Source organism: Eleutherodactylus coqui, chromosome 4 (assembly GCF_035609145.1).
Source record: "Eleutherodactylus coqui strain aEleCoq1 chromosome 4, aEleCoq1.hap1, whole genome shotgun sequence".
NCBI lineage: Eukaryota > Metazoa > Chordata > Amphibia > Anura > Eleutherodactylidae > Eleutherodactylus > Eleutherodactylus coqui.
This window is the reverse complement of record NC_089840.1, coordinates 234,884,356-234,900,318: the sequence shown is the minus strand read 5'-3', so window position 1 is coordinate 234,900,318 and position 15,963 is coordinate 234,884,356. Positions and strand designations below refer to the sequence as shown.

The window sequence follows — 15,963 nt, the reverse complement described above, 5'->3', positions numbered from 1 at the left end:
CTTTCCCCTTCGGCATCTGACGCGAAGATGTGAGCCTCGTTGTTATTTTGTGCAAATTGAAATTCTGCGCCACTGGGCACTAATGTTGTGTATGTAATGAAATGCAACCATTCTCTGTTTACTCACAGGACGAAAAAGATTTTCGGTTGTCGCAAAGGATATATCGGGAGTATGGCGTGGTACCAGCGAATGGGTATAAACGTTGCCAGGATGATAACATTGGTGAGTGTAGTGTGCGCTGACACAACCATATCCACCCACTTGGAATGCTATTCAACTTTTTTTCTTCTTTCTTCCCCCCCCTTCAGGTTGAAAGTAGGCCTGAGATATGGGACCCAGCAGAGACGGGCTACAGCGACCGAGATTTAAAGGCAGACGCCTGGCTATCGGTATGCACTGGCATGTATCCCGATTGGGACTCCGGAACTGCTGCCCTCCACAGTGAAATACGTAAGTTTACACTCCTGAAACTGCTTTGTTGTTTCTTCCTTGGATGTACTCAGAACTGTACTGCATCTAACAACACTCTTTATTGCAGGTGTCGGTGGTACTGCTTGTACCCTGTTTAATTGTCCTTTTTCATTATTTGCAGTTAAAGATGTCAAGAATCGTTGGCGGTCGGTTCGGGACCACTACAAGAAGCATGAAAAAGATTGTGAAAAAAGTGGCATGTCGCCTTCACAAAAGAAATGTCCATACCAGGAGCAACTGCGCTTCCTCCGAACTAGTCGAGTGTTGCGCGCGTAAGTGCAAATAACTCTCCTAGCTCGGGTTCGATGTGGTGTCATTTTGAGGTTCTAGGTCTCTAATGTTACTCTTGTTTCGCCAACAGATCCAGCGGGAACATTGGGGCCGCGCCTCCCACTGACACCACCGCTTCACCTGACAAAGATGGGCCGGGACAGGAGCCGTGTGACGATGAGTCCAGAGAAGGTACCCCAGCCTTGGAGGACAGCCAGCGTAGCACGCCCGATTTGAACCCCACTTCTGTTTCTCCAGAAGTGGGGGAACAAATTGTGTCGTGTGGCAATACTACTGCCCCTGCCAGCAGAGCATGTGTTAGCAGGGTGGTGACTTCCGCGCGGGCCAGCCGCAGCGTTGCTGCTGGCCCGCGTCGGAAGAATAGCAAGGCAGATGCCACCCAAGAGGCGCTGTCTTTATTACGCCGTTCTGAGACGGCCGACCAGTGGGACACAATGGGTACAGCCTTCGTGAACTCAGCTCAGAGCGGCAGTGGACAATTCCGCCAGTTCTGTACACAGTGCTAGAGATTTTCGGATCGCCAAGAGCCATTGCCGATAGCACTGCCATTATTGTGGCAATGAAAAATGCAGCCTTTCCTGTTCAACACTCAAACCGCATGCTGCCTGCACCCCAATCTTTCCCTGATCAACCGCCCAGGGTTTCTAGGACACCGGTATACCCCATGCACCATGGCTCTCCTGACACTGGCTACGGCGACACTGCCTCAGGCGGTTCCCCATCACAAGCGTCATTTCTATCACTCATGAATAGCCCTCTGCAACAGACATCGCAACAGTCCACCTCACGACTGTGCACGCCACCAAATGCATCTCAATGCATTATAGGAGAAAACTCTTTTACTTATACGACATTGGAGTAATCGCAAACGTTAAGTTTGGGATAACTGCAATGTCCTACAGCAAACCATCGGAAAGTACAGGTTCCGTGGTGCTGTTGCCGTGTCTGCCAATGCACGGATTATGCTGGTGTCCCAGAAATCCAACGGATGGTCATGGGAACGATTGGGGTTGCAAACATCGCTCACTCCCAGCTAAGATGTGCTCTGCGGCAAAAGAGGCAAGGCGCACTAATTCCATTATGGCAGTGGCACGCACGTAAATTTCTTTGCGGCCTGTGCTACTGTACGAGAAGGACTGCCTTTTTTTTTTTTTTTGTTTTCAATTTAACGCTGCCTTACTGTCCTCCAAGGTTGGGGTACATCACTTCTCTTGACTCATAGTCCTTTCTTTCCCTATATTTATTTTCATGTCTGTCTGTTTCCATGCTCGCTCTATGTTTGTAACAGGAGTTCGAGCATGGAAAAAAAAATGGTGATGACAACAGGGCCATTCTGCGTGCCTGTTGCCATCATCATTTTCGCTTGCGGCATGACCGGCAAGTGTGGCCAGAGCTATACTGCTTGTGGATTGGCCAGTGAAGGAGAAAGTTAGTTGTATTCAAGTAGTGGTAATTGGTATGTGCGCTGAAAAAAAGTAGACGGCTCAACTAAAAGATATGTTTATTTTGCACAAAATAAAAAACCATCATTGTCTAACCAATTCCGTTTCTTTACAATGCAGATTATATGTTTTGTGCGCCGGAAAAATTTGGAGAACAATCTTTTTTGTGAAATATTAAAACATTTTATTATGAAAACTGTTTAACACAATTTTATTGAAGTTTTTAAATTAAAGGTGGAGGAGTGTCCTTTTGTGCCTTCAATAAAATACGTATTTCTCTACGCAGTTTGGTTTCCGCTTCCTTCTGGGGCTGGGCGCCGGGGGAGGGTCACACTGCAGTTAGGGCTGCACACCACCGACACAGGAGAACTGCCATGGCACGGTGCCTTCGTGACTAAGGAAATAGTCAGTGAAGAGTTCGCGTACCTGCACTGCAGTAGCAGGCGTCCTACCTCCCCCCCAGTTGATGACCGTGTCAAAGGCAGGATCAAGTTCTTCGACATCTACCTCTGGGCGATAGTCCCGGAGGTAGTTGTGAAGAACACAACATGCCTTGACAAGGTCATCAACTGTGTTAGGGTCTACTAACAGTGTAGTCCCTAGAACTCTCCACTGACTCACCATAATCCCGAAGGCACACTCAACCACACGACGTGCCCGGCTCAGCCTATAATTAAAAATCCTTTTCCGGGCATTCAGTCCTCTCCGCGGGTATGGGCGCAACAGGTTTGGCATCAACGGGAAAGCCTCATCCGATACCATCACAAAGGGGACTGGATGTGTGGTTCCCGGGAAAGGTTGTGGGGCTGGGAGCGTGACGCCATCTCGGAGAATTTGCATCCCAATCTGTGATGTTCGCAGCACCCGAGAATCCCCAGTGCTGCCATAGGCGCCGACGTCGATGCAAACAAATTTGCTATGTGCATCAGCCACGGCCATCAGGACAATTGAAAAAATTTTTTTGTAATTGAAGAATTTGGAGCCTGAGTGGGCTGGCTGAAGCACACGCACATGTTTGCCGTCGACGGCGCCTATGCAGTTAGGAAATTTGGCAACATCTTGAAAGCCTGCTGCAACACGTTGCCAAGTGTCCTCGGTAGGTGAAGGCATCACGATGGGCTGCAACTTCTGCCAGATGGCGCTGCATGTGCACCTCATAATTTCGGTGATGGTTGATTTACCAACACGAAATTGGAGATGCAGGGATGCATAGCTCTCTCCTGTGGCCAAGAAGCTGAAAAGAAGCAGAGAAGAGAAAAAAAAATTAGTACACAATGAAGACTTGCATTACATCAACACTTCTATGTATGCAGTATTCAGATATTGTTCTCAACACGAAATAGATCGGAGAACGCAGAAGAATTCGTGTGAAGGAAATAAGATTTGCAATTGAAAGGTATACATGGGATGTGGGGGGGGGGGCGTGAAATTCTCACTATCCATTCCACACATGGTTCAGATTTCCATTCTCCCCATCCCAAACAAAAGGGGAGGGAGAATGAGAAAATGAAAACATGTTCCTGCTACACTCAGAAAGGTAACTTGGTCCCGTTCACTGCCGGTGCACAACAAAGGTTGCCCAAGTTTGCTGGTCTGGTAAGTTCAACAATGTAGCTTCTGACAATGTCAATGAAGTCAACCAGCCACAAGATGATGCTGTTCTAATGCCACGCACGGGCAAATAAAGACCCACCCGTCCCGGTGAGATCGGGGTAGCCGTGCAGGTGTCATGATGGGCGTGGTGCTAATAACAGGGGTGCTTGATAGCCCAGCTGTGAAAAAGCAGTGTGACGTAATGCTATAGCATTACGTCCTACTACCGGAGCAATCAGTGCATAAAAAAAGGTACCGCGCAAAAATCACAGAACCAAAAAAAAAAAAAGGAAAAACAAAACAAAAAAAAATAACTACAGTGACACAATAAGAAATGTAACTTACCGAAGGGTGATGAGCAGCCTTTCTTCTGCAGTGATCGCCTTCCTCATCTGCGTGTCCTGGTAGGTCAGATCCCGGCGCACCAGCTCCAGAAGGCGGTCAAAGGCCTCCAGAGGCAGGCGACAAAATGAGACGAACTTCTCAGGATGGCTGCAGAGAGAAAGAGAAAGGGAGAGCGGGCTAAAATTAATAACAATTCAGAGTGCAACATCAAACCTATTCCCATGCAACACTTCACTTACTTTTTAAGATCGTGGTAGTGGCTCGCAAAATGGCCCTTCGTCCCCCTCTCGGTTAGTAGGGGATGAACCCAGAAACGTCTGACGCCGGGAAGCACGATCAGTCTGAAGAAGAATAAGCACATGAATTTTTAAAGCACATTAACATGAATTAAAGCACATGAATTTAAAGCACATGACTGCAATTACACTCTAGTCCGCAGTGCATAAACAAACAACAAGGAAACTAAGCACACAATGACCACAAATCGCTCACCTTTTCAGATTGTTCTCTATCCATCATAAGCACAAATGTAATCAGTCTGCGTCGGTATGCGCGGCTCAGACGGACTGTTGCTCGGTCCATGTCTGCAGAGAAAATGGCCACAAATACAAAGCTCTTCCTACCCTATGCAGAAATGGGTGGGATCGATGACCTCACAGGAAACAGTTTTTTTAAGAATCTGCACCTAGTAAAATACGCAGGCAAATCTGCAAGAAAAACCGCGCCTCTCCAAAAATAACCGCTGCGGTTTTTTCCGCAACAAAGGGCCTGCGGATTTACCGGCGGCAGAACCGCAGATAAATACGCGGTCAAAAACGCGTCTTAATTGGGCCATTGCATGCGGATTTGCCGCAGAAACGGAAAGGTTGCGGCAAATCCGCAGCGGCAAAACCGCGAACTTTCAGCAACAAATCCGCCCTGTGTGAATCCAGCCAAAAGCTTCCATGTTGGTGAAGATGGAAGAGGATGAACGACTACCCGTAGTGAGTCCGCCCAGAGAGAGAGAGCACACCAAACCCAAATTGCTACTACAACAGGTACCCATTTACACTACAGGCATTCTTTTCTTCCCTGTGTGACCATCCTCTAAAAGGATGACCACACAGATGTAAGGGATTTGTACACCCACGCGGAGAATGTGCGGGGTGCTTCTAAGCTAAGCCTCCTTCTAAGTAATGGTCTCGCCAGAGAGTTTGTGGAGAGGTACTTGGTGCTTTATCTCCTCCGGAGTATATATATAATGTACAGGACCGGTGACATATAGATAACGTGGACTATAAGGCCGTATTGTTCCTGTGTATACTGTTCCTCCCAACATCTGAGCTTCTGCCTGTAACTGCTGCCGTGAATGTGTCTGTATTTACCTGTTTGCAAAGTTTATTTAAGTAAAGTTTTACCGGGCCTCAACCGTTCCTGAGGACCCGAGGTACGATACACAAGTCTCTGTGTTTATTTCTCCGCCGCATAGAAATAATGGTGTGGAAACGGTGGCGTCACGAACTAACAACTACTACTACCCTTATCCTGAGGACTACTGGCCCTATTCTCTACTGCAGTAACTCCCTCCGGGACCAGGAGTTGGTAGGTGCCGACGTGACAGGTCCATACACTACACCCTCCCAACTCCAGCCGTATGTTTGGGTAGAGAGTCATTACCCATGAGTAGCGTCACAACTCTTGGCGTCTCATGGGGTATAACTGTAATAAAACATTACACCTGAATATTTGTTCTCAAGGGAGAGAAGCTGCTGCTAGAGATCTCTGGCAGTGGCTTACTCCTCACGCCCTGTTAAGGCTGGGTTCACACGGGACGAATTTGCTGCGGAATTTCCATGCGGATTGTCCACATAGAAATTCCGCCCGCGGCTCCTAATCCCGGGATTAGCCCGCAAAGTGGACGAGATTTAGTAAAAATCTTGTCCACATGCTGCGGCCAGTCTGTTGCGACCAAATCGTGCGGAAAAAAACGCCCATGCGGTGCGGAAATTAAAGACGCAGCATGTCAATTTGTGGTCTCTGTCCTCTCTATGGGGAGAGATGGCCGCAGTGGAAATGCAGGTGACGAAGCCACTCCAAAAACCGCAGCTACGGTTTTCCACTGAAATTCTCGCGGATTTTCGGTGCGGCCAATCCGCGAAAATTCCGCTGGAAATCCGTGTGAACCCAGCCTAAGAGAACATGCATTTGGTCAATAGCTATGTGAGTTGTATAGGCACCTTAACTTACCCTCCCTCTAATAATGAGATGATATTTCTCATCCTGTGCATTATAAACAACAAAGCTATCAAGACAGCGGCAGAAAACAGGAAACCTCAGCTAGCATTTACCTTTTGGTAACATTTTGGATGTATATTGGTGGGATTAATCCTTTAACCCCTTAATGACCATCCCATAGTGTTTTTACATCTTGGCTAAGTGGGCTTTAATACCCAGGGCTGTAAAAACAAGCTCGCTCTGGGGATTAAAGCCACGTTGACTGTGGGAGTGACAGCTCCCTGTTGTCAGCTGCCAGGGGTAGCCGACAACCTGGAGCTGTCATGCAGGGCCGGGATATCCGACCCCCAGTCACGTGATCACCATTATTCTGTTACGGCACTCTGCCCCCCGAGCGCCAAGTGGGGTGCCCTGATCTTCCCGCACCCCACTGTCCCTGCCTACTTGCCTCGGCCCTGGCTAACCCCAGGCGGACAACTGGACGGCGGTCCCTGCTCTGGCTAGGGACCTGGCGGCTGACAAGCAGGAAACTACCTAATGGGGGGAACAGAGTGCCGACAGAGGAGGCAGATGAATCAGACCAACAAAACTTACAAGGCTGGAGATGGGACTCACAGGCAAACTGGCAGGGTGCTGGATAGCAACTAGTACTGACTGGGCCAGACTAGATTAGAGGCAAACAGAACCAACACAAACAGACAGAGTAATAGGGGACCAGAGGGAGCTGACCGACAACTAGGGACTGGCTGGGGCGAACCGCAGACAGACTGGCTAGGTGCATGCAGAGCCAATAACTGGCAATGAGCTCAGTTCACTGCCAGTCTTTTAACCACAAGGTTCCGCCCAGGGGCGGAGAGTGGGAGGAGGCAACTCCACCCACTGCTGTATAAGAAGCACAGAGGAGTGCGGGCGGCACCCTACGGGCGGGCACGCCCACGCCGCCGCCCACTGGTCAACCCAAGCTGCTGGGATGACCTCGACACAGGGCTCCAGGCTGCTGGAGCCGACGCCGGAGCGATGCGCGCCGACCGCGGGACCCCATGCCGCCCTGTATGGTAACATATTCAATGGATAATGGCGATCACATGAAAGTAAATACCATAAAAAGTCAAAAAAGGTTAAAGTTTCAGCTCCCCTCACGGATCGGATCCATGAGGGGGGCTAAAAGTACTCACCTCCATCCTTCGCGATGTCTCACGGTGAACTGGTCCGGAAAGAACCTGCCGCTGTCTTCTGTGCATGCGCGCCAAAGGAAAATGAAGAAGACGGGATCGGCCGAGGAGATTTGAAATCTCCTGGCTCCCAGCTACTGAAGGTAGCCGGGAGGCTGGTGATGTCTCCGGGGAGCGTGGTGACCAGTCCCCGGATCTGTGATCGCTGTGCAGAAAAGTAAAAAAAAAAGACAAAAAAAAAGTTAAAGTTTCATCTTCCCTGACGGATCGGATCCATGAGGGAGCTGAAAATACTCATCTCTATCCTCCGTGATGTCCCACGGCATTCTGGAAATGCTGCGGGCTTCTGCGCATGCGCCAATGTAGCGCTCATGCTCAGAAGGCCAGAGAACCCGGCAAATTTAAAATCTCCCTGCACCTGGCTGTAAATGATAGCCGTGTGCAGGGAGATGTGGCCAGGGACCGCTGTATGCGGTTCCCGGTCACATGATCACCGTTATCCATCGGATAACGGTAATCATGTAAAGTTAAAAGTAATTTAAAAAAAGGTTTAAAAAGTTTAAGTTTCACCTCCTTATGAATCATATCCATGAGGGAAGACATACCTAAGGTCCATAGATTTGTCCCCCGATCAGATCTTCCAGCTTTAGTGCATGCGCCCATCAGCAAAATGGCGGATGCATGCGCAAAAGTCAAGGATTGTCCAGGAAATTTAAAATCTCCCTGCTCCTGGCTACCAATAGTATCCCAGAGCCTGGAGATGTCACGAAGGGTTGCAGTATGCGGTTCCTGATCACGTGATCGCTGTTAACTAATTGATAATGGCAATCACGTAAAAGGGAAAAAAAGGGGAAGTTTCATTTCCCCACACCGATGTGATTGGTTAAAGGAGATGAAACTTCTTACCGGAGGCCTCTGCATTTGAACCCCCAACGCGATCTTCTTCCGCGGACTTTCCCTGGCTTCTGCGCATGCGCCTGTTGGCATAATGCCGGGAAGGGCCCGAGATATTTAACATCTGCTTGCTCCTGGCTACCAAAGGTAGTTGAGAGCCTGGAGCAGTGACCGGTGGCCTCATTGAACAGTCCTCGGACATGTGATAAAAAGGTAGCGATCTATCTTACGCTGGTCAAACAAGAGCAGATAGGAATTGCGGATTCCGCGTGTATTTGATCCGCGGTAATACGTGGATCAATTAAAAAGTATTGAATTACACAATTCCGAATTACGTAATTCATTCACAAAAAACAAAATGCAGCATGTTCTATTTTACTGCGGATATCCGTGACACAGAATCCATTGTGTTCTATGGTTGTGGATATACCCATACGTAACTACATTGTGTACGGGCTGCGGGTATCGGTGTCACGGTTAAGCGACACCACGGAAAATACAAACCAGAAAAGGTGTGCTGCGTATGACCGCCTATGTGAGTGCGCAGTTATGCTTATGATTACATGGCCGTACACAGGGCCACAGGCCGGGCTCACAGCTGCGATCCGCTGCGGACCTCCGCAAGAGGATTCCACATACAGCTGTGACCCCGGTGTTATTCAGACCGCTACCTATATTACATAATTACGAGAAGTCCCGGGAACGCTCACCTGCTGAAAGAACTTCATTACAGTGACGGGACCCAAGTGGCTAGATGCGCCTGAGCCCCGGCAGCGGTGAAGATGTAAGCATAGATTTTAAAATTTTTTTACTACAACTAGGATTGATTTTCAGGGAAGGGCTTATGTTTAAAGCCCTTCCCCGAAAATCACTGCGGGGGTGCCGGCATCCTATTGAAATCAATCGGAGAGCTTTGCGATCCTCTGTGACAGCTGTGGCAGGGGATTCTTTATTCCCCACGGGGAGCTCCCTTGTCGCTTAACACAGTGACAGTGCTGTCACAATATTCAGTGACGAGGGGACTCTCCGTGGGGTACATTGACGCGCAGCACGGACCTATGGTACACGCATGTCCTATGTTTTACAGGTGTGTGTATTTGCACGCCTGTAAAACACGGACATGTGAACACAACATAGGGAACCAATGGTTCTAACAGACTTGTGGTTATGTGTCCACGTATGTACGCACACAAACGTGCTCGTCTGAATGCTCCCTTAAAGGGCTCAATCACACGGGCATTTTTACGCACGATTACTCGCAAAAAAGATCGCGCTGTGCACGTAAAAAAAAAACCTGTGACCACGTCCATTGCCACCCATATGTTCTATCTTTCGTAGGTGCGAATTTATGCGCATGTAAAATTTGCATACGTGACCGCTCCCATTGAAAAGCATTGGTTCTATATAGATGCGGACCACAAATGCAAGTAACAGACTCATCTATTCCATCTCCCTTATTTGCATATTACCCAGAGGAGCGAGCATGGCGATTTGAGTCTCCTCACTCCCCGTCTAGGTGCTCTCACTAAGGAGAAAAGATAGTGTTTCTGACCCCCGTCTCAGGCCTCTCACTAGCAAAGCTAGACTCCTACTGCACACTGATGAAGAGCAAATACCCTGAAACAGCTGTCTGTACATGGAGTCTGACTTCGCTTATAATTCCTGGTTATTGTTAGAAGACTTGTATAAAGAGTCTGCCTTTGGCTTGAAGGAACGCTGCCTTCCGATAGGTGGCTCTGTGGAGGTTTTATTCCATCTCCCTTAGACGCACATAAAAACGCCCGTGTGACTGAGCTCTTAAAGTGACACGTCAGATTGCCAAAATTTGGCATTAAGGGGTTAATGGCCAGCAAATTTTTGAATTTTCCTTTCTGCTCTTTCATCCTCACTTTTCAAGAGCTATAACTTTTTTTTAATTTTCTGCTGACATATGAGAGCTTCTTTTCTGCAGGATGAGCTGTATATTTTTAATTGTACCGCGTAACGCACGATTTGGTGAATTGAAAAATGTTCAAAACTTTTTAAGTGGAGTGAAATAGGAAAAAACACACGAGTTTTTGGGATTTGTTTTATTGCGTTAATGGGGAAAAAAATTTACATGGTAACTTTATTCTGTAGGGCAGTACAAATGTGGTAATACGACAGTTATATCCTTTGTTTCTGTATAATTACTTAAAAAAAATTGAAAACCTTTTTTTTTCCTATTTGGCACCATATTCTGAGACGCATTTTTTAATTTTTGCACCAATAGGCCAGTGTGAGGGCTCCTTTCTGCAGGCTAGACTGTAGTTTTTATTGGTACTATTTTGGGTTGCTTGCAGCTTTTTGAAGACTTTTCATTCAATTCTTTTAGGTGACAGAATGCCCCCTAAAAAACACAATTCTGGAATAATTTTGATATTCATTGTGTGGGCTATACGATGCTACATTTTAAAAGTTTGTACAAATTATTATTATTTTTTTAATGGGAAAAGAAGGGTTTTGAACTTTTTTACGATTTAAAAAATGTTATTCAATATATTTTTGGTCCTTTTTTTAATTCCCTATAGAGGACTTGACTTTGTGATCACTTAGTTCTACTACATAGTGCAATATTTCTGTATAGCAGTAGATGGTGCATTTCAATGTTTTAGTCTATTAAGGGGGTTGTACGGTTAGGCCTCATGTCCACGGGCAAAAGATTATTTTAAATAAGGGATGCATAGGGATGCATTGACCACGCGCGGGTAGATAAATACCCGCGGATGGTCAATAAAAGTAATTTTAAAAAAAATGGAACATGAAAAAATCCGGACCATACTCCATTTAGGTGCGGGTCTCCCGCGCGGACGGCTCCCGCAGGCTTCTATTGAAGCCTATCGAAGCTGTCCGGATCCGCGGGAGACCAAAATCAGAATATACTCACTTGCTCCGGATCTTCCCTTCTTCGTGGCTTCATCTTCTCTCTGTCGCGGCCGGATCTCTTTTCTTCAGGCCGGCGCATGCGCGCGGCACGCAACCGACGTGCCGTGCACATCTGCCGGGCCGAAGAAAGAAGATCCGGCCGCGACGGAAAGAAGATGAAGCCGCGAAGAAGGGAAGATCCGGAGCGTACGAGAGGTGAGTAATTGCTATTTTCCCCAGTCGTCTCCACGACAGCACCAATTGAGATTGCCTCCTCCTGATAGGACAGGAACATACTGAGAGGTTAAAAACTCCCCCCCTTCCCCACTTTCCTCAGTGTCTTCCTGTCCTGCCAGGAGGCAGGATCTCTGAGAGGAGCTGGTGGAGAAGCCAGCCAGGATTACTTACAGGCGGATCGGAGGGCAGTGGCTCAGCCTGTCCTCCCTTCCAAGCCAGACGACTCCCGGGACGCCACATGGGGTGGTAACCCCCGGGCCAGGTTCCTCCCGCAGCGGCCCATGGGGGGTACAAAGCGGGAGCCTCAGTCCCCTTGTCCTCCCTGCAGAAGTTAGAGCGCGGTGCTCCAGGAAGCCCTTCGACGGCGGGGGGCGGGGGGCCGCGTCACGTGTCCAGTGCGATGACGTCATTGCGTCTGCATCAGGAGCGGAGGGGGCGGGGCTTAGCGCAGGATCGCGAAAATTAAAAAAAAAATAAGAATCTGAGAGAAGCCAGAACAAACCAGCACTACAGGTCGCAGGGTGTCTGCAGCACCGGTACAGAAATGAGTGCTCCAGCCCCAGAGACAGCTGAAACCTCAGCCTCAGCGGCCGTAAGTAGCCAGTGCGGCAAAAAATACAATGCAAATATCCAGTGTATTGTGTATGGAAAATTGCATATTTACCCGCAAAAATGCTTTATTTGTCAGGGGGATAAAAAAGACCCCCCCCCCCCCCCCCAGAACAAAACTCAGAAAATGCGGGATAAAACTGCCAGCTACGTACCAGAGGCCTCTATGCAAGGCATGCGTAGTTAGGCTAGTTAAAGAGGAATCGGGAGGACGTTAGGAAGCTAGTGAAAGAAGAGGTTAGATCAGCCCTAACGTCACACCTGGCGCCGCCAGCGAGACGCCAGAAAAGGGCGTATGTTCCTGACGAGCCGTCCGACTCCGAGAGTTCTATCGGGTCGGAGCAAGAGGAACAGGCGGCCAAGGAGTCCTCAGATTAGGAGGACTACAAAAAATACTTATTCCCATCAGGACGACTTAATGGAATTGATTAAGTCAGTCAGGGCTACACTAAAAATGGAAGAGCCCAGAGAACCATGTACCCTACAAGATGAGATATTTGGGGGACTAGGGGAGAGGCGCAAGCATACCTTCCCTGTCCACAAGAATATCACCAAAATAATCCAAAAAGAGTGGAGCCGCACAGTTAAAAGATCCCATGGATCGCAAAGCTGAGGGCCTTCTAAAGAAATCATGGGAGGCAGCGGCAAACATACTTAGGCCAGGGATCGCAGCCACTTGTGTGGCGCGAAATCTGGTGGTATGGCTAGAACAGCTACAGCTACACCTAACCAATAACACGCAAATTTCCTAGCGGACGCCGCGGCCGAAACTGTCAAACTCTCGGCGACAGCTACAGCCCGGTCTAACTCAGCCAGAAGAGTGTTATGGCTGAAATCGTGGTCAGGCGACCTAGCCTCAAAAAATAAGCTATGCGCCCTCCCGTTCTACGGCCAGTTTTTGTTCGGACCGGACCTTGACAAGATTCTAGAGAAGGCGGCCGACAAAAAGAAGGGATTCCCGGAAGAAAAGCCACAGAGAGGGAAGACCTTCTTCCGGGCCCCAAGGCAACAGCCAGAGGCCTACCGAGGCAAGGGCAAGACAGGCTGCTGGAGTTACCCCAAGGGGGGCAGAGGAAGGAACATCCTCTTTAACCCCACCAGGGGGAGCCAAAGCAGAGACCCTGACGCCATCCCCGTAGGGGCAAGGCTGGGGGGCTTTGTGGATCAAGGGGCCACGATTTCCGAAGGCCCATGGATCCCAAAGATCTTACAGCAGGGATACCGGATAGAGCTGGTGTCCCTCCCCAGAAGAAAATTCATTATCACGGGAGGCTCCAAACAGTTACACCTACTAAAGCAAAGCGTTGGGGACCTGCAACAACTAAATGCAATATCCCCCGTACCGCAAAACGAGGAAACCCAGGGCCATTATTCCAGGCTCTTCCTAGTAAGGAAACCCTGTGGGAAACAGCGGATGATAGTGAACCTGAAACCTCTGAACACCTGCATCAGATACAGAAAATTCAAGATGGAGTCCATCTCCTCAACGATAAAGTTGATTCCCAAAGGAGCCTACATGGCATCCATCGATCTAAAGGATGCTTATTTCCACGTACCGATCCACGAGGGGTCCCGGAAATACCTAAGGTTCGCAGTGGATATGGGCAAAGGAATAGAGCACCATCAATTCAGATGCCTGCCCTTCGGGATCTCCTCAGCACCCAGAATCTTCACCAAAATTATGGCAGAGGTAGCTGCCTACCTGACGAAGAAGTCGGTCCTAATAGTACCCTTCCTGGACGATATTTTAATAATAGCAGAGTCCAGAGAACTCCTAACGAAACACCTGAGGATAGTGCTAGAACTTCTCCAATCCTTAGGATGGATCATAAACTGGGAAAAATCCAGCCTAGATCCCGACAAACAGAAAACGTTTCTGGGTATAACGCTCGACTCAGAATCGCAATGCTCCTGCCTACCCGAGGAAAAAATACAAAAAATCCGACGGCTAGTCAAAACCTTTTTACGGAGACGATTATGCACAATTCGGGAAGCCATGTCTCTCCTGGGAAACTTGACTTCACGCATTCCAGGAGTAGCATGGGCCCAGGCTCACACCAGAGCCCTGCAAGCCTCAGTCCTATCCACGTGGGACAAAAAAGCAGTCCTCTCTGGGGACAAGAATGTACATTCCAAGCGCGGTGAAAACATGCCTGCGTTGGTGGGCATCCCCAGAGAACCTGCGGAGAGGGGTTCATTGGCTACAAAACCCAGCCACTCGCATCACAACGGATGCAAGCCCCTGGGGATGGGGAGCGCATGTGGGGAACCAGTTCTTTCAGGGCCCATGGCCTCAAAGGACAAAAGAACAGTCCTCAAATTACAGGGAACTACAGGCCATATGGCAGGTCCTACAGCAGTTAGGGAACTCACTACAGGACCAGCATATAAAGATACTGTCAGACAATATCACTGCGGTCGCCCATATATGACACCAAGGGGGCACAAGATCTCCCGCTCTGCAAAACATCGCACAGAAAATTTTCCACTGGGCAGAGGGCCGGATCCTCTCGATCACGGCAACCCATTTGAAGGGGACGCTAAACCAAAAAGCGGACTTTCTCAGCAGGAGGCAAATAGACCCAGGAGAATGGTCTCTCTCCCTGAAAGCATTCAGAATCCTGATCAACCAGTGGGGGACCCCACAATTGGACCTGTTCGCAACCAGGGAAAATGCCAAAGTAAGCAATTTCTTCTCCCTCCGGCCAGGAGATCGGCCGACAGCAGTAGACGCCCTAGGCCAAGACTGGGGAGAGGGGCTGGTATACGCCTTTCCTCCTATACCATTGATCCCCAGAGTCTTACAACACTTCAGAACCCAGGTATGCACACTAATCCTGGTGACCCCCTTCTGGCCCAGAAGCTGGTTCGGTCTTGTAGCAACATTGAGCGTCCAGGACCCAGTCATCTTCCCTACCTGGACAGATCTTCTATCGCAGGGGCCACTGAGCCATCCGAGCCTAGACAAGCTCCACTTAACAGCATGGCTCTTGAGGAATCCTGACTAAAAGAGAAGGGATTCTCAGAGAGAGTAGTAGAAACGTTAACGTCCAGCAGAAAAAAGACTACCCACCTTCTCTACCAGAAAGTTTGGAGAAGGTTTTCCTCATGGAGACAGGGAAGGGATCGCGGGGATTCTATCCCGGACATCCCTCTAATCTTAGAGTTCTTGCAGGAGGGCCTAGAGATGGGCCTCTCTCCAAGCACCCTGAAGGTCCACGTCGCAGCCCTTAGCGCCATATGTGACACAAAGTTCGCAGACAACAGATGGGTCAACAGGTTCCTAGCAGCAGCAACTAGATTACGGCCTAGGCCCATAAATCTTTTTCCAGACTGGAACCATTCGAGCCGATCGAAGCACTACCCATAAAAATGCTTACTACCAAGACCATTTTCTTAGTAGCCATCACCTCCGAAGGACGGGTTAGCGAGCTGCAGGCCTTGTCCATTTGCCACCCGTTCCTGAAAATCTCGGACACCAAATTAGTATTTAAAACGGACCCGGCGTTTATGCCAAAAGTAGTATCACATTTTCATAGGTCCCAAGACATAATAATCCCCTCATTTTTTAGTAAACCTAAAAACGAGGAAGAAAAAACCCTAAACTGCCTGGACGTTAGGAGAGCAGTCCTAGGCTACATAGAGGCGACAAGCCACTGGAGGCGGGACGACAACTTGTTCGTCCAGTTCAGTGGCCCAAATAAAGGGAGCAAAGCAGTAAAAAGCTCCATAGCCAGGTGGATCCGCCTAGCCATCATAGAGTCCTATAAAGCCCTCGGGAAGGAAATCCCTTTAGCTCTTAAAGCCCATTC

At 48.8% G+C, this 15,963-nt stretch overlaps 1 long non-coding RNA gene across 1 annotated transcript; it reads right to left on the bottom strand.

Moving 5' to 3' along the window:
- Positions 1-3,362: 3,362 nt before the first annotated feature.
- LOC136624892 (uncharacterized) lies at positions 3,363-5,040 on the bottom strand. The gene is made up of 4 exons (XR_010792473.1): positions 4,635-5,040; positions 4,382-4,483; positions 4,143-4,289; positions 3,363-3,438 (listed from the first exon to the last, which is right to left on the bottom strand). It is a non-coding gene; the product is annotated as an uncharacterized lncRNA (long non-coding RNA).
- Between the last annotated feature and the right edge of the window lie 10,923 nt (positions 5,041-15,963).